This window comes from Pelmatolapia mariae, linkage group LG20 (assembly GCF_036321145.2).
Source record: "Pelmatolapia mariae isolate MD_Pm_ZW linkage group LG20, Pm_UMD_F_2, whole genome shotgun sequence".
Taxonomy (NCBI): domain Eukaryota; kingdom Metazoa; phylum Chordata; class Actinopteri; order Cichliformes; family Cichlidae; genus Pelmatolapia; species Pelmatolapia mariae.
The window spans coordinates 41,338,597-41,357,456 of NC_086244.1; the positions used below are offsets into that span (position 1 = coordinate 41,338,597).

Here is an 18,860-nt window from a genome sequence, read left to right on the forward strand (position 1 = left end):
CTATAACATAACAGATATACTGTGATTTTGCAGACATGGTATGTTTTAACACAAATACTACGATTTCGTTCAAATACTATGAAATTGCAGTAATACTATGTTTTTGAAGGACTAGTATGATGTGGTAGACATACTATGCCTTAATAGTAATACTATAACATAACAGAAATTTTAATTTGGCACAAATACCATAACTTGGCACAAATACCATGATTTGGCAGAAATACTTTGATTGAGGAGGAGTACTAAGATGTAGTAGAAGTACTTTGATTTAACAGAAATACTATTATGGAGGAGTAATACTTTCTGCAGAAAAGACAGAGAGAAGCAATCACAGTAGCTGCTCATCTCACTGAGCCAAAGCAGTTCTTGTTCCAACAAGAGATATGATGAGAGAAAAAATATGCAGGGGGGCCGAAGAAGCTGAATTGTTGTGAAAAGAGGGGAAGAAGCAGAACTGTATGCTCGAAACAGGTGAAAATGATGAAATAGTGTTGAAAAGAGGTGGAAAAGCTGAAATTCTTCTGAAAGAGCAGAACAGGCCGAAAATTTTCAGATACTCATTGAGCCAAACTGGAAAAGAGGTGAATCAGCAGAATTTCTGCAGAAAAGAGGCAAAGAAGCAGAAACTTGCGCTGAAAAGAGATGAATCAGCAGAGTTTCTGCTGAAAAGAGTTTTTTTTTTTTCTGAAAACAGCCAAAAAAGCTGGAATTTGTGATGAAAAGGGGTGAAAAAAACATGAAAATTTTGCTGAAAAGGGGTGAAGAAGCTAAAGTATACCAAATCAAAGTATTTGTGCCAAAACATAGTGTTTCTGCCATATTGTGGTACTACTACATTACAACATGAATACGGATTAAAGATGAAAGAAACTGGCAACAAATTCCTCCACTAAAAAACCAGTCTGATACCACTTCTTTGCAGTGTTCACGTTTACTAAGGCACTACCCAAAAGACGCCACAAGAGGGCACTCCAACACAAGAGATGACCTATGTACACTGATGCACTTAGTAACAGTCAGCCTCCGTGGATTGGCAGAAATACTGTGATTTAGTAGTAATACTATAACATAACAGATATACTTTGATGTTGCAGACATAGTATGTTTTTGCACTACTCATTTGTAGTGAAAAAAATTAGCAATATAAATTACAGGTCTGTGATAGTGTATACACTTGTAGTGAAAAAAAACAATGTTGACCAAGGTGGAATTGAACCCACGACCTTTGAGCTGCAGAGCCGTGTCATTACTGACTGCGCCACCTGGGAAGGGGGCGGGCGGCTGAAAAACAAAGACATCAGCAATCAGAAATAGATCGTGGTGAGAGGCGAAAAACGCCGTTTTATGGAGTTACAAAACGTCGTGTAACTCAAAAACTAGGAGGGCTAGCAGCATAATTCTTATACTGGGTGAATCAGCTGACTTTGGTGTATTTTGCCTGCGATTTTCATAGCTCTTTGTACCTCCGTCGCGGAGATATGATGAGAGAGATGCAGTGTTCACGTTTACTAAGGCACTACCCAAAAGGCGCCACAAGAGGGCACTCCAACACAAGAGATGACCTATGTACACTGATGAGTAACAGTAACAGTCAGCCTCCTACTTAGCCACTACGTAATACAGCGATATTACAGTGTACAAATTCACATAAATTTGCAGGGGGAACAAACAAATGTTTTGGTACAAATGCTGCGCTTAGGCACAAATATTATGATTTGGCAGACATTATGATTTAGCAGAGATAATATGATTTGGCAGAAATACTAAACTTTGGCACAAATACTATAATTGAGTGCAAGTACTTTAATATACAGAAATACTATGATTTAGCAGAAATACAATGTTTTTGCAGAAACAGGGTAATTTCTCTCAAATATTATGAAATAGCAGTAATACTATGATTTGGCAGAAATACTATGTTTCAGTACAAATACTATGACAAAGCTAAAATACTATGACTTAGAAGTAATACTATAACAAAAGGGATTCCTCAAAATACTAAGAAATTGCAGTAATTCTATGATTTGACAGAAATACTGTACTTCGTACAAATACAATGCTTTGGTACAAATACTATATTTTGATTTGAATACTATGATTTGCAACAAATACTATGATTTGGCACGAGTAGTATGATTTAGTACAAATATTACGAATTGGCACAAATACTATGCCTTAGTAGTAATACTATAACATAGCAGATATAATGTGATTTTGCAGACATAGTATGTTTTGGCACGAATACCACTATTTTGCTCAAATACTATGAAATTTCAGTAATACTATGATTTTGAAGGAATACTATGATTTGGTAGAAATAGTATGCCTTAGTACTAATACTATAACATAGCAGTTATAATGTGATTTTGCAGACATAGTATATTTTTGCACGAATACTACGATTTCGCTAGAATACTATGAAACTGCAGTAATACTATGATTTTGAAGGAATACTACGATTTGGTAGAAATAGTATGCCTTAGTAGTAATACTATAAGATAGCAGTTATAATGTGATTTTGCAGACATAGTATGTTTTTGCAGAAATACTCCAATTTGGCAGAATTACTATGTTTGGGCACAAATACTATGATTTGCTATAAATGCTATGATTTGGCACATATAGTATAATCAGCAGATATACTATAACATAACAGAAATTCTACAACTTAGTAGTAATACTATAACATAACAGAAATTTTAATTGGACACAAATAACATGATTTAGCACAAATACCATGATTTGGCAAAAAAATACCATGATTTGGCACAAATACAATGATATTGCAGAAATACTATGATTGGGTACAAATACTATGATTTGGCACAAGTACTATGAATAAGTAGAAATACTATGATTTGGCAGAAATACTATGATTTAGCAGAAATACTATGTTTTAACATAAATAATATCTTTTGACAGAAATTTCTGCTAAAAGGTACTATTTCTGCTTTTTAGCATAAATACTGTAATTTTGCATAAATACTATGATTTGGGATAAATACTATGATTTGGCAGATATACTATATTCAGCACATATACTATAACATAACAGACATTCCTCCACTTAATCTCATCACATGAAATAAATATTATGATTTGGCCCCAAAACCATGATTTGGCACAAATACCATGATTTTTCAAAAATACTATGATTTAGCAGAAATACTATGATTGAGCAGAAGTACTAAGATGTAGTAGAAGTACTTTGATTCAGCAGAAATACTATTATGGATGATTAATACTTTAACATGGGAGAAATATTGATACACACACACATACACAGAGTCTAAAGGGAACAGTGGCTGTTAAGAGTCTGGGCTTGGTATATCTAGGTCAGCTAAATTGGCTGCACCTGCTGTAATCAGCCCTTACACACACAGACACAGAGAGAAGTATGAGTTTTCTTCAGTGTATTTCTCACATTCAGGATTCCCCTCGAACAAATGGCCATAATTTCCTAACCGTAGGGGCTAGAACGCTCATTCTGACACCGTTTTGTTCAGAAGAGATGGGGGAATCTGCAGGTCTTCATAATTCAGAGATAAAATACAAATTATTGAAGATATATGACGTGTAATACACTGTAACTGAGTAGAGGCAAAGCAAAACTGCCTTGACTTGCCCTCAAACAACGTTTTGTAACTCTAAATCTATATGGAGCATCAAAATCATTCTTTCACCGTAAGAAACAGCAGGCTTTGTTGAACAGTCATGGAAATTTTCAGGTCTCTGTGGAAATCCATCAAAAAGATATGACGAGAGAAAAAAGTGCCTCATTTCCAGAATTTGAAATCAGAAGAAATCTGAGCGAGGGAAAAATTTCCTACCCTCAAATAAGTGTAATTCATGGCCAAACGGTAATAGGTGAGAAAAAACTTCTTGAATTGTGAGCATCCGGAGTGTCTGAAGATATATTTGCACAAGCCTCATGTCTCCACTTTGTTTCGTTAAGGAGATATGACAATTTGAAAATGCCTCTCATTAGAGAAATCCAGCGGTGATTTTGAACAAACTCTCCATTGACTTTCTGTGGAGACTGTTCAGACTTTGTGTTGCTCTGAGGAGATTTGCAAAACATCTGTAGGTCCCACAACAATGATAGTGACATTTTCTGAAAGCCAGCAAAAATACCTACGTTTTGATGTATAATTTGTGGGGGTTGAGTGGAAATTGAGCGAGTAGCAAGAAGTTGTTCAGACATGAAGAGAAAATTCAGAAAGGACAAGTGCACACTCTGAGTTAATTGCATAGCAACCATAACAACGCATGTATTTTCTGAAAAATCACAATTTTGCAACTGAAAACTTAAAGAGGTATAAAATTAAAATGGTAGAAGATCTGAAAAAGCTGAATCATACAGGAATAGCCCAATAATCTGAGAACATTTTAAAGTTTGAATGGAGTTTCTGGGTGAAAGTATGAGGAAGTAGTTAAGTTTCAAAAACAAGCAAGTTTTAGCAGAATTTCTGAAGATTTCCATTCATTTCAATGGGACAAATTAAAGGAAAAAAGTGTAATATTTTAAAAAGTATAAAAGTAATAAACACCAAAAATCATTGCCGGAAAGAGCAGAAAGAGCAGAACAGTATAGAGTTTGAACTGAGAAAATCGGCTGAAAACTGAGGAAGTAGTTAAGTGCCAAAAAGTGTACGGAAGCAACTAGAAGAATAATAATAAAGAATAAAGAGAAACAGGAACTCAATAGTGTGGAAGCCCTTTTAGGGCATCCACACAATAAAGAGAAACAGGAACTCAATAGTGTGGATGCCTTTGAAGGCATCCACACAATTTGCATTTCCTGCGAAAATGCTGTGTGGATGCCTTAACGCTGAAGCTGTCTGCTGAAAAGCTGAAAAAGATGAAAAGTTGCAAAAAGTTGTATGGTGGTGGAAAAAAAAAAGGTCACCCTGAGCAGGATTTGAACCTGGCCCTCCTAGTCTAAAGGCAGCTACTCATCTCACTGAACCAAACTCATTCACATGAAGAAGAGGTGGAGAGACTGACAATTTGTGCTGAAATTAGCAGAAGCTGCTGAGAATTGTGCTGATGAGTGGTGAAAAGGCTGAAAATTTTGCAGAAAAGAGGTGAATCAGCAGAGTTTCTGCAGAAAAGAGGCAAAGAAGCAGAAACTTGCGCTGTAAAGAGATGAATCAGCAGAGTTTCTGCTGAAAAGAGTTTTTTTTTCTGAAAACAGCCAAAAAAGCTGGAATTTGTGCTGAAAAGGGGTGAAAAAAAATGAAAATTTCGCTGAAAAGGGGTGAAGAAGCTAAAGTATACCAAATCAAAGTATTTGTGCCAAAACTTCCATATTGTGGTACTACTACATTACAACATGAATACGGATTAAAGATGAAAGAAACTGGCAACAAATTCCTCCACTACAAACCAGTCTGATACCACTACTTCACGTTTACTAAGGCACTACCCAAAAGGCGCCACAAGAGGGCACTCCAACACAAGAGATGACCTATGTACACTGATGCACTTAGTAACAGTCAGTCTCCTACTTTGCCACTACGTAATACAGCGGAAATACTATGAAATAGCAGTAATACTATGATTTGGCAGAAATACTATGTTTCAGTACAAATACTATGACAAAGCAGAAATAATATGACTTAGAAGTAATACTATAACAAAAGGGATTCCTCAAAATACTATGAAATTGCAGTAATTCTATGATTTGGCAGAAATACTGTACTTCGTACAAATACAATGCTTTGGTACAAATACTATATTTTGATTTGAACTCTATGATTTGAAAAAGATGAAAGCATTGAAAAAGGTGAAAAGGCTGAAATGAGCAGAAAAGAGATGAATCAGCAGAATTTCTGCTGAAAAGAGGCAAAGAAGCAGAACGTTGCGCTGAAAAGAGGTGAATGAGCAGAGTTTCTGCTGAAAAGTGGCAAAGAAGCAGAACGTTGCGCTGAAAAGAGGTGAATGAGCAGCGTTTCTGCTGAAAAGTGGCAAAGAAGCAGAACGTTGCGCTGAAAAGAGGTGAATGAGCAGAATTTCTGCTGAAAAGAGGCAGAATTTCTGCTGAAAAGAGGCAGAAGGTTCTGTATATAGAAAAAGAAACACGATGAACCATGTGTGAAATAAATAAAGAAATGAAATGAAAGAACAACCTGATTCTGCTCAAATTCACCAATCAGAGCTACTGCCTCTGTGTGCTTCATTAGGCTGGGTACTTGTATGTATTTTGGTCTATTTTAGAAAAGCTGCTAAAATTATAAAAGTTTGCAGAATTGTAATAAATGATCAATATAAATGACAGGTCTGTGATAGTGTTTAAATTTGTAATGAAAAAAAAATGTTGAAGCAAGGTGGGATTGAACCCACGACCTTTGAGGTGCAGAGCCGTGTCATTACTGATTGCACCACCTGGCAAGGGGGCGGGCGGCTGAAAAACAAAGAGATCAGCAATCAGAAATAGATCGCGGTGAGAGGCGAAAAGCGCCGTTTTTTGGAGTTACAAAACGTCGTGTAACTCAAAAACTAGGAGGGCTAGCAGAATAATTCTTGTACTGGGTGAATCAGCGGACTTTGGTGTATTTTGACTGCGATTTTCATAGCTCTTTGTACCTCCGTCGCGGAGATATGACGAGAGAAGAAACGGCTTCATTTTCAGAGTGTGAGAACTGAGAGGAGGACAGATTTCCACCCCTCAAACAAACGTAATTTATGGCTCAACGGTAAGATGAATGTAAAAACTGCTTCCACTGTGAGTGTCAGCAGTGTCTGAAGATATATTGGCACAAGCCTCATGTCCTAACTTTGCTTTGTTAAGGAGATATGGCGATTTGAAAATGCCTCCCGTTACAGAATTTCAGCTCTGAATTTCAAAACCGCCCTATAGACTTTGAATGGGAAGTAACCAGACTATGTGTCACTTCGAGGCAAATTGCGAAAAAACGGTAAATCTCACAATAAAGATAGTAACATTTTCTGAAAGCCAGCAAAAATACCTACGTTTTGATGTATAATTTGTGGAGGTTGAGTGGAAATTGAGCGAGTAGCAAGAAGCTGTTCAGACATGAAGAGAAAATTCAGAACAGACCAGCACACACTCTGAGTTAATTGCATAGCAACCATAGCAACGCATGTATTTTCTGAAAAATCACAATTTTGCAACTGAAAACTTAAAGAGGTATAAAATGAAAACGGTAGAAGATCTGAAAAAGCTGAATCACACAGGAATAGCCCAATAATCTGAGAACATTTTAAAGTTTGAATGGAGTTTCTAGGTGAAAGTATGAGGAAGCAGTTAAGTTTCAAAACCAAGCAAGTTTTAGCAGAATTGTGGAAGTTTCCCATTCATTTCAATGGGACAAATTAAAGGAAAAAAGTGTAATATTTTAAAAAGTATAATAGTAATAAACACCAAAAGTCATAGCACACATTAGCAGAAAGAGCAGAACAGTTTAGAGTTTGAACTGAGAAAATCGGCTGAAAACTGAGGGAGTAGTTAAGTGCCAAAAAGTGTACGGAAGCAACTAGAATAATAAAGAACTAGAAAAATTTGCATTTCCTGCGAAAATGCTGTGTGGATGCCTTAACGCTGAAGCTGTCTGCTGAAAAGCTGAAAAAGATGAAAAGTTGCAAAAAATTGTAGGGTGGTGAAAAAAAAAAACTCACCCTGGGCAGGATTCGAACCTTGCCCTGCTGAACACAAGGTAACTATTCATCTCACTGACCCAAACTCATTCTCGCAAGGAAGTGGTGGAGAGATGGACAATTCTGCTGAATTTAGCAGAAGCTGCTGAGAATTGTGCTGATAAGAGGTGAAAAGGATAAAAATTTTGCAGAAAAGTGGTGACTCAGCAGAATTTCTGCTGAAAAGAGGTAAAGAAGCAAAAAGTTGCGCTGAAAAGCGATGAATCAGCAGAATTTCTGCTCAAAAGAGGTTTTTTTCTGAAAACAGCTGAGATTTGTGCTGATAAGAGGTGAAAAGGCTGAAAATTTTGCAGAAGAGGTGAATAAGCAGAATTTGGGCTGAAAAGAGGTGAAAATTCTGCTGAAAAGAGGTGAATGAGCAGAATTTCTGTAGAAAAGATGGAAAGAAGCAGAACTTTGCGCTGAAAAGAGGTGAATGAGCAGAATTTCTGCTGAAAAGAGTTTTTTTCTGAAAATAGCAGAAAAAACTGAAAATGTTGCTGAAAAGGGGTGAAAAAGCTGAAGTTTGCGTTGAAAAGAGTTAAAAAAGGTTTAATTGTTAATTGAAAAAAATGTTGCCACAAGCGGGATTTGAACCCGGGCCTCCCAGTCTGAGAACGGCTGCTCATCTCACTGAGCTAAAACACAGCTCAGCCAGGCAAGCAGAAATAAGTGACCACATTGATAATGTGTTCCATTCATTTCAAAGGGCAAAAATATTGCATAAAAAATTCAATATCTCAAAAAGTATAGAAGTTATGAGCACCAAAAGTCATAGCACACATTAGCAGAAATAGCAGAATTTTTTAGAGTTTGAACGGTGAAAATCGGCTGAAAACTGAGGGAGTAGTTAAACGGCAAAGAACGGAGCAACTAGAAGAATAAAGATAAAGAATAAAGAGAAACAGGAAAACAATAGTGTGGATGCCTTGAGGCATCCACACAATAAAGAGAAACAGGAACTCAATAGTGTGGATGCCTTTGAAGGCATCCACACAACTAGAAAAATTTGCATTTCCTGCGAAAATGCAGTGTGGATGCTGTAAAGCTGAAGCTGTCTGCTGAAAACAGCTGAAGAAGCTGAAATAAGTATTTGAAAAGTAGTTGAACTTTTAATCATTTTGCAGAAGCATAACAACTTAGCACAAATTTAAAAACTTAGCTGAAATGCAACTTGGTCGAAATATTGTAATACTAAGAAATAGTATAATATAGAAGAAGTATTGTAATTCAGCTGAAATGTTAATATTTAGCACAAACATAACAATTTGGAAGAAATGGTTTAACAGTATAACTTGGTATACAATACTATAACATTGTAGCAGAAATACTATAATTTAGCAGAAAAGTGACAACTTTGGAAAACAGTGTGACTCAGCAGAAATATAATAACTTAGCACAATTTCTATATCATAGCAAAAAAATATATCTAGTTAAAAATGTCATAACTTAGTGAACATTTATGACAGTTATGACACAAAACTGAATTTTTTTTTAAATAAAGAGAACAAGATGACGTTACCTCAAAACTACTTGTTGCTCAACTGTGAAAAATTGGCAGAAAAACCATGTCAACATATTTATTTTCTTTAAAAAAAAAAAATCATCATCATGAAATTGGTGCACCTTACTCAATGCAATTGGGATATGCATTTTCTCCTGAGATGATTGGAACCATGATTCCAAGTGTATTTTCAGTGTTCTGACACCCATGTCTGAATACTGAGATTAAAATGTTTTCACAGTACAAATCCCACACTACCCTGAATCGAATGATAAGATTTATTACCACACACTATTCACTTAGAAGATATCATGTCTAATGATACATGTGGAGAGAGCAATTAGAAACATCAAGGCGAACAAAGTATTTGACACCATTATCCCTCTGAACGGTGATGGCAGTGACACGTCTGCTTCTTAAGTATTATCAAAACAAACCCCTGGTTAAAACTTTGGCTAAAGATTTCACTGTCAGTGAAGCTGCACAGTTCACTTGGCATTTAGATTGCTCATCTGGTAGATAGGGCACCTCATATACTAAAGCTACGAGACCTCTGCAGCAGCTATAGTCTTGTATTTATTCCACTGATTGAATTCAACAAAATGTTTTAAAAAGCGGCACCGCTCTGACCCGTGCTTGTAACTGCACTATTTTCATAGTAAATAGTTTTATATTGGTTCAAGTAGATTATATATGATGTAAATGATTAGAATTCTAATTATTGATAACAAACAACAACTTTTAACAAGTAAATGTAAAAAATGGTTTTAATGAAATTCAGATTTTAGTGATTAGCCCCTCAAATGTAAATATTGTGAACTATGCTTTGGCTCTTTTGATAATGTTTACATAATCATATTTATGAATTGCACTGATTTGCACTTGAATATATGTTTTTCCTGCCAAGAATAAGGAAAACCTACATTTATTTCAACATATGCACAGCTAATTATGCAACCAAGCGCCCTGTTGATTTACCATTAAGATTGCATTAGATGAGAAGAAGAAACTGGAGAGTGCATGCGTGTGGTGTGACCAACATACTGAACATTTAACTTGGCATCTTTAAATCACTTGTACTCTTTTAAGACCACACAATAGAAATCAAATTATTTTTAAGAGAGAAGTGCATCACCGTGTGAACATGAAAGTAACACCAGTCCACGCTCTCTCTGATGCTGCTGTTAACTTTGTGTCAACATAGTCATTACAAGTGACTTTTACAGAGAGACAGGGTGCCATTCTTAGTTGAAGGTATCTGAAGTGAACATAATTCCTCACATAAAGACACCTTATCTCAAGCAGTCCAAACGGTGGCAGTGCAGATGGATCAAAGATCAACCCATCTGGTGAGGAACCAAGCCAGGGAGCGTCAGGGTGGACAACGGGGCCATGAGGCCTATAGTTAAAGTTTTTCAATTTGCAGTTTTCTCCAGCTGCGTTAAACTCCATGTCTGTCCCTGTGCTCACGTCTGCAGTCTGTCTCGTTCCTTTGAGGATTCTCTCTGCACAGTTTCACCCCTCATATAACAAACCTCTTAAACATGAAGATGTAATCTTGGCCTGTGGAGCTGATGCCACTCCTGGTCGGCTGCCTGTTCTCCTGTTGCTGTCTCAATCTTATTTGCCATGTCGTCTGTGCTTTCAAGGTGGAAGAGTTCATCCTCACTGCAAACATGCACACACTCTGTGGGGTCCAGCCTGTACTGACAGTGTAGAGTAGCAGTGGCAGGTAAAGAGGAGGATCTTGGTAAATGTTTACAGATGTTGTGGCTAATTTGGGCTGCTGGTAAGAAAGCACACTCACCAATGCTGTCTCAACACAGGTTTTCTCATCACTGATGCCCATGGTTGCTGTTAGAGGTCAATCTGTTACATCAAAGTCTTTGCATGATTCTCCAGTGTTTAGCAAGGAGATGTGAAGTGGGTCACCAGCCAAGTCGTTGTGCAGTTTATTTCTGTTAAATGCCTCACATAATAATATTTTACCTGGTTAACATGCATGGCGGGTTGAGGCCTGCTAAAATTTATTTTAGTTACAGAAATATTGTAACTCAGCAGAAACATAGTAACTTGGAAGAAGTAGTACAACATTGCAGAAGTGTTGTAATACAGCAGAAATGTTAATATGTAGCGCAAACCTAAAAACCAGGAAGAAATGGTGTAAGAGTATAACTTAATATACAGTAGTATAATAGTAACACGTAGTAGAAATGCAACATAGGAGCTGAAATAGTATAATTTAGCAGAAAAGTAATAATTTAGCAGAAAAGTAATACTTTAGCGGAAATATTGGAAATGCAAAACAGCCAGCTTCAAAAAGCTGAAGTTTCCTCAAAAAATTAGTTGTTGTTCAACTGTGAAAAATTGGCAGAAACATTAGAAATGTTACAGAGGAACTGCCAGCAGATACACAAAGCTAAGGCAAAAATGAGATGCCTAGCAATGTTTACAAATAGGGACAAACACACACAGTGATAAATAACCCATATTCAGAAAACAATGTGCAAAAACATGGATGCAAGCATAAACACAGACATACATACAAACATACACACACAAGGGCACACAGGGACAAACAAACGTGTCCTGTGTGTTTCTATGCCAGTCAATCAGTCTGAATCTGGTCAAGTTGAATACACTAATGGATGCTGGTCACCAACGAATAAAAATTGAGTCACACAAGCACACACACACACACACACACACACACACACACACACACACACACACACACACTTCTGTAAAGTTATTAGAAGTTAAAAAACTTCAAACACTGACATCGGCTTCTTCATTTTTTTTTCAGCTTTATATTTTCAGCTGTATCTATGAGAGTCAAAAAGCCTGGATCTGCTCAATTTGAATCCACCAATCAGAGCTGTCACTTCTGTCTGCTTCATCAGGCTATGTAGTTGTCCCTGTCAGTGCAGCTGCATCCCTTGCTCACATCGACAGAGACATGGGCTTTCTGTAATGTATTTCAGACATGGAGCAGTAGCATCACATCTTAGCAAAAAAATTGTGACTTAAGAGAAACATAATAATTTAGCAGAAATACTATGATTTGGAAGAAATAATAGTATTTGGCAGAAATACTACATTTAGCACAAATCCTATAAAATAGCAGAAATTCTATGTTTTAGCAGAAATACTGTATTTATCACAAATACCAAAAAGTAGCAGAAATACTATGATTTAGCAGGAACACTATAATTTGGTAGAAATCCTATAATTCAGCAGAAATACTATTATTAAGCAGAATTACTATATTTAGCACAAATCCTATAAAATAGCAGAAACTCTATGTTTTAGCAGAAATACTGTATTTATCACCAATACCAAAAAGTAGCAGAAATACTATGATTTGGTAGAAATCCTATAATTCAGCAGAAATACTATTATTAAGCAGAAATACTATATTTAGCATAAATCTTATAAAATAGCAGAAATAGTATGATTTAACAGAATAGTAATAACTTAAATAGAAAAATTGGAAAAGCAAAATGGACAGCTGAAAAAATGCTGATGGTAAGGGTCACTCAAATGTGCTTGTTGAAAGGTAAAAAATTGACAAAAAAAGAAAAGAAAGAAATAACAGCCAGCAGATACACACAATTACAATTATGGACACAAATGGAAACACAAATGCACAGAGAGAGACACACACACAGGATGTAATCGAGTCAACCAGTCTAAATATAATCAATTTGAATCCTACAATGACATGCTGCCATAAAAAGGGTCTCTCTCTCTCACACACACACACACACACACGCACACACACACATGTCTGGTTTGCTATCCTCGTGGGGACATCCCATTGACATAATGCTTTCCCTAGCCCCTTACCCTAACCCTAACCATTAAAAATGAATGCCTAACCCTAACCCTTACCCTAAACCTAACCATAACCTAATTGTAACCCTGACAGTAAAACCACATTTTGAGTGTGAAAATTGCTTTCAACCCCGAGGGGACCTGGATTTTGGTCCCCACGGTGCAGAAAGTCCCCACCAGGATAGTAAAAGTCAGATTTTGGTCCCCACCAGGATAGTACGAACCCGTACACACATCACACACACACACACACACACACACACACACACACACACACACACACACACACACACACACACACACAGCAGCAGCAAGTGAACAAACAGGGGCTGTGCATACTGTGTTTCCTGTATGTCTCTAGGTCAGTCAAGCAGCCTGGAGCTGCTGAATTTGAATCCACCAATCAGAGAGGCTGTGTACTTTTTCCCGCCAAAACTGGTGCACCAAGTGCAGGCTTTTACACACGCAGCACAGAGACAGAAAGGATTTTTGCAGTTTATTTCTCATAGTGAGGATTCCCCTCAAACAAATGGCTATAATTTCCTAACCGTAGGGGCTAGAACGGTCATTCTTACACCGTTTTGTTAAGAAGAGATGGGGGAATCTTACAGTGTTGACAATTTATCATTAAAATATGAATTATCGAAGATATTTGACTTCTAATGCACCATAACTGAGTAGAGGCGAAGCGAAAACTGCCCTGACTTGCCCTCGAACAACGCTTTCTAACTCTAAATCTGTTTGGAGCATCGATATCATTCTTTCACCATAAGAGACAGCAAGCTTTGGTGAACAGTCATGGAAATTTTCAGGTCTCTGTGGAAATCCATCAAAAAGATATGACGAGAGAAAAAAGTGGTTCATTTCCAGAGGTTGAAATCTGAAGAAATCTGAGCGAAGGACGAATTTTCTACCCTCAAACAAGTGTAACTCATCTCAGAACGGTAATAGGTGAGAAAAAATTTCTTGAATTGTGAGCGTCAGGAGTGTCTGAAGATATATTGGCACAAGCCTCATGTCTTAACTTCGCTTCGTTAAGGAGATATGACGATTCGAAAATACCTCTCATTACAGAAATCAAGCGGTGATTTTGAACAAACTCCCCATTGACTTTCTATGGAGAGTTTACAGACTTTGTGTTGGTCTGAGGAGATTTGCCAAAATTCTATAAATCCCACAACAATGAGTGTGACATTTTCTGAAAGCCAGCAAAAATACCTACGTTTTGATGTATAATTTGTGGGGGTTGAGTGAAAATTGAGCAAGTAGCAAGAAGTTGTTCGGACATGAAGAGAAGACTGCGAAACTTACAGTCGCACACTGAAAGCCAAGTGCATAGCAACCATGACAACGCATGTATTTTGTGAAAAATCACAAAAATGAAACTCAAAATTTAAAGAGGGATAAGATGAAAACGGTAACAGATATGAAAAAGCTGAATCATACATGAATAGCCCAATAATTTGTGAACATTTTAAAGTTTGAATGGTTGTTCTAGGCAAAAGTATGAGGAAGTAGTTAAGTTTCAAAAACAAGCAAGTTTTAGCAGAATTGTGGAAGTTTCCCATTCATTTCAATGGGACAAATTAAAGGAAAAAAGCTTAATATTTTAAAAAGTATAATAGCAAAAAATACCAAAAGTCATAGCACCCATTAGCAGAAATAGCAGAATAGTTTAAAATTTGAACGGTGAAAATCGGCTGAAAATTGTGGAAGTAGTTAAGTGCCAAAAAACGTACAAAAAGTGGCAACTGGAATAATAATAAAGAAGAAAGAGAAACAGGAAAACAATAGTGTGGATGCCTTAAAGCATCCACACAACTAGAAAAATTTGCATTTCCTGCGAAAATGCTGTGTGGATGCCTTAACGCCGAAGACGTCTGCTGAAAAGCTGAAAAAGATGAAAAGTTGCAAAAAGTTGTATGGTGGTGAAAAAAAAAAATGTCGCCCTGAGCAGGATTCGAACCTGGCCCTCCTAGTCTCAAGTCAGCTACTCATCTCACTAAGCCAAAGTCACTCTCAAAGAGAAGAGGTGGAGAGACGGACAATTCTGCTGAAATGAGCAGAAGCTGCTAAGAGTTGTGCTGATAAGAGGAGAAAAGGCTGAAAATTTTGCAGAAAAGAGGTGAATCAGCAGAATTTCTGCTGAAAAGAGGTAAAGAAGCAGAACGTTGCGCTGAAAAGAGATGAATCAGCAGAATTTCTGCTCAAAAGTGTTTTTTCTGAAAACAGCTGAGATTTGTGCTAATAAGAGGTGAAAAGGCTGAAAATTTTGCAGAAGAGGTGGATAAGCTGGGATCTGTGCTGAAAAGGGGTGAAAAAAATGACAATTTTGCTGAAAAGGGGTGAAGAAGCTAAAGTATACCAAATCAAAGTATTTGTGCCAAAACATAATATTTCTGCCATATTGTGGTATTTGTGCCACAAAAGTTACTACATTACAACATGAATACGGATTAAAGATGAAAGAAACTGGCAACAAATTCCTCCACTACAAACCAGTCTGATACCACTTCTTTGCAGTGTTCACGTTTACTAAGGCACTACCCAAAAGGCGCCACAAGAGGGCACTCCAACACAAGAGATGACCTATGTACACTGATGCACTTAGTAACAGTCAGCCTCCTACTTAGCCACTATGTAATACAGCGATATTACAGTGTACAAATTCACATAAATTTGCAGGGGGAAAAAGCAGGAACAAGCCCAAAACAATAAAATAACTGGGCTGCCATAACTATTGCTAACTAGCACATACGCTAAAGGTAACTAAAACCAATACACACAAGTAGCAGGGTAAACATCTTAAGCATGGAACATTAACTCACGTTTATGTGATACACACCATCCCCAACAAATACAGGATGGGCTATTTGCTCCCCTTCCCAGCAGCTCTCTCCTCAATCGTTAGCCCAGGAACGAAGGAAGACCATCTAGCTCAGAAGTCCCATGAATTCCCTCACTGCTCAGAGGCTGCTGGGTAATGTAGCTCACACTAACACAGGTTTTTCTACAAGCACAAATACTATAACATAGCAGAAATACTGTGATTTTGTTGAAATACTATGCTTTAGGACAAATACTATGATTTGGCAGTAATACTATGTTTTAGGACATATATTATGATTTGGCTCAAATACTATGATATACCAGCAATACTATGTTTTGGTACAAATGCTGTGCTTAGGCACAAATATGATTTGGCAGACACTATGATTTAGCAGAGGTAACATGATTTGGCAGAAATACTAAACTTTGGCACAAATACTATAATTGACTGCAAGTACTTTAAGATAACAGAAATACTATGATTTAGCAGAAATACAATGTTTTTGCAGAAACACTGTAATTTGACTCAAATACTTTGAAATAGCCGTAATACTATGATTTGGCAGAACATAACAGAAATTCTACGACTTAGTAGTAATACTATAACATAACAGAAATATTAATTGGGCACAAATACTATAATTTGGCACAAGTACCATGTTTTGGCAAAATCCCATAATTTGGCACAAATACTATGATTTGGCAGACACTATGATTTAGCAGAGATAATATGTTTTTGCAGAAATACTAAACTTTGGCACAAATACTATAATTGAGTACTTTAAGATGAGAGAAACACTATGATTTAGCAGAAATACAATGTTTTTGCAGAAACACTGTAATTTCACTCAAATACTATGAAATAGCAGTAATACTATGATTTGGCAGAAATACTATGTTTCAGTACAAATACTATGACAAAGCAGAAATACTATTACTTAGAAGTAATACTATAACAAAAGGGATTCCTCAAAATACTATGAAATTGCAGTAAATCTATGATTTGCCAGAAATACTGTACTTCGTACAAATACAATGCTTTGGTACAAATACTATATTTTGATTTGAATACTATGATTTGGCACGAGTAGTATGATTTAGTACAAATACTACGAATTGGCAGAAATACTGTGACTTAGTAGTAATACTATAACATAACAGATATACTGTGATGTTGCAGACATTCTATGTTTTTGCACAAATACTGTGATTTTGCTCAAATACTATGAAATTGCAGTAATACTATGATTTTGAAGGAATACTATGATTTGGTAGAAATACTATGCCTTAATAATAATACTATAACATAGCAGATATAATGTGATTTTGCAGACATAGTATGTTTTTGCACGAATACTACGATTTCGCTCAAATACTATGAAATTGCAGTAATACTATGATTTTGAAGGAATACTATGATTTTGAAGGAATACTATGATTTGGTAGAAATACTATGCCTTAGTAGTAATACTATAACATAACAGATATACTGTGATTTTGCAGACATAGTATGTTTTTGCACAAATACTACATAACAGATATACTGTGATTTTGCAGACATAGTATGTTTTTGCACAAATACTACGATTTCGCTCAAATACTATGAAATTGCAGTAATACTTTGATTTTGAAGGAATACTATGATTTGGTAGAAATGCTATGCCTTAGTAGTAATACTATAACATAACAGATATACTGTGATTTTGCAGACATTCTATGTTTTTGCACAAATACTACAATTTGGCAGAAATACTATGTTTAGGCTCAAATACTATGATTTGCTATAAATACTATGATTTGGCACATATACTATAATCCGCAGATATACTATAAGATAACAGAAATTCTACGACTTAGTAGTAATACTATAACATAAGAGAAATTTTAATTGGGCACAAATAACATGATTTGGCACAAATACCATGATTTGGCAAAAAAATACCATGATTTGGCACAAATACCATGATTTGGCAGAAATACAATGATGTGGCAGAAATACTATGATTGGTGTAGAGATTAGGAAATTATTTTACTGGTACTATTCATAACCATTGTTGTTTCTGTTGCATCACTGATCATTTATCATTATCATTTCATCAGAGCATTTTTGAAGTTGTCGATGTTACATGAAATTCTCTATTTCAAGTCTGTATTTCAGGGGTTGTCATAATCACATGATGATCTTTTATTGCAGGTTTAACTGTATTCATGTCATCCATATTGCTGATTAGAGAGTTGTTAATTGAGGGTCTGAAGTTATGGGCAATTGAGAAAGTTAAGGTGACCCAAGCTACTAAAGGATTTCATATCTGCTTACAATACAACACATCACATATAATAAAATCACAGCATGGAGCATAGAGATCTGTGGGCCCAGTAATCTGCTGCAGGGGAATCTGCCCGGCAACAGGTGACTCGGAGGGTCACGGAGGATAAAAGACACATAATGGGGCCTGCACACATACACACACAGTTTCTCAACTTGTTTTGCTCAAAACTGCTACGTGACTTGTCCAGTGTACTTGACTGTTTAGCAATAACAGAGAACATCTGGAGTAGGGAGTAAAGGGTGTTAAGGGTCCGATGTACTGGAGTGTTCTTAGATTACGAGAATTGATACTTAGATTTCCAGTAAATCCAACTGCTTTGACGCATAATGCTCGTCATCAACTGTTATATATACCACTCCTCATTTGTTGTTCTGGGGAGATCGGCTTTGGAAGCGTAATGATGCTCATCTTCCCCACATATATATGTGTGTAATAAAATCACTATTTTGACATCTACTGGGACCTCCAGTCGTTTGTCTCTTCCTCAAAATACGGACTATGACAGTTTTGGTGCCGAAAACCCGGTTTGAGGGGGGACTTTGGTTGGTGGTTTGGCTGAGGTCCGGTGGTGTCAAATAGACGGACGGGAGTCCAGCAGGTCGACTGAGTGATGGGGGCCCTTAATAAGGTAAGCACCACCTGTTGATTAAAATAATATCCAAAGGTGCTGAATTGGGAATGAAGCTAAATTAAATGTT

The 18,860-nt window shown here is 36.6% G+C and overlaps 1 protein-coding gene across 2 annotated transcripts in view; it reads right to left on the minus strand.

Annotated features, from left to right (window-relative positions):
* Positions 1 to 18,860, minus strand: part of LOC134618399 (voltage-gated potassium channel subunit beta-2-like) — a 291,857-nt gene that overhangs the window by 215,493 nt on the left and 57,504 nt on the right. The gene's annotated exons all lie outside the window — the stretch shown is intronic.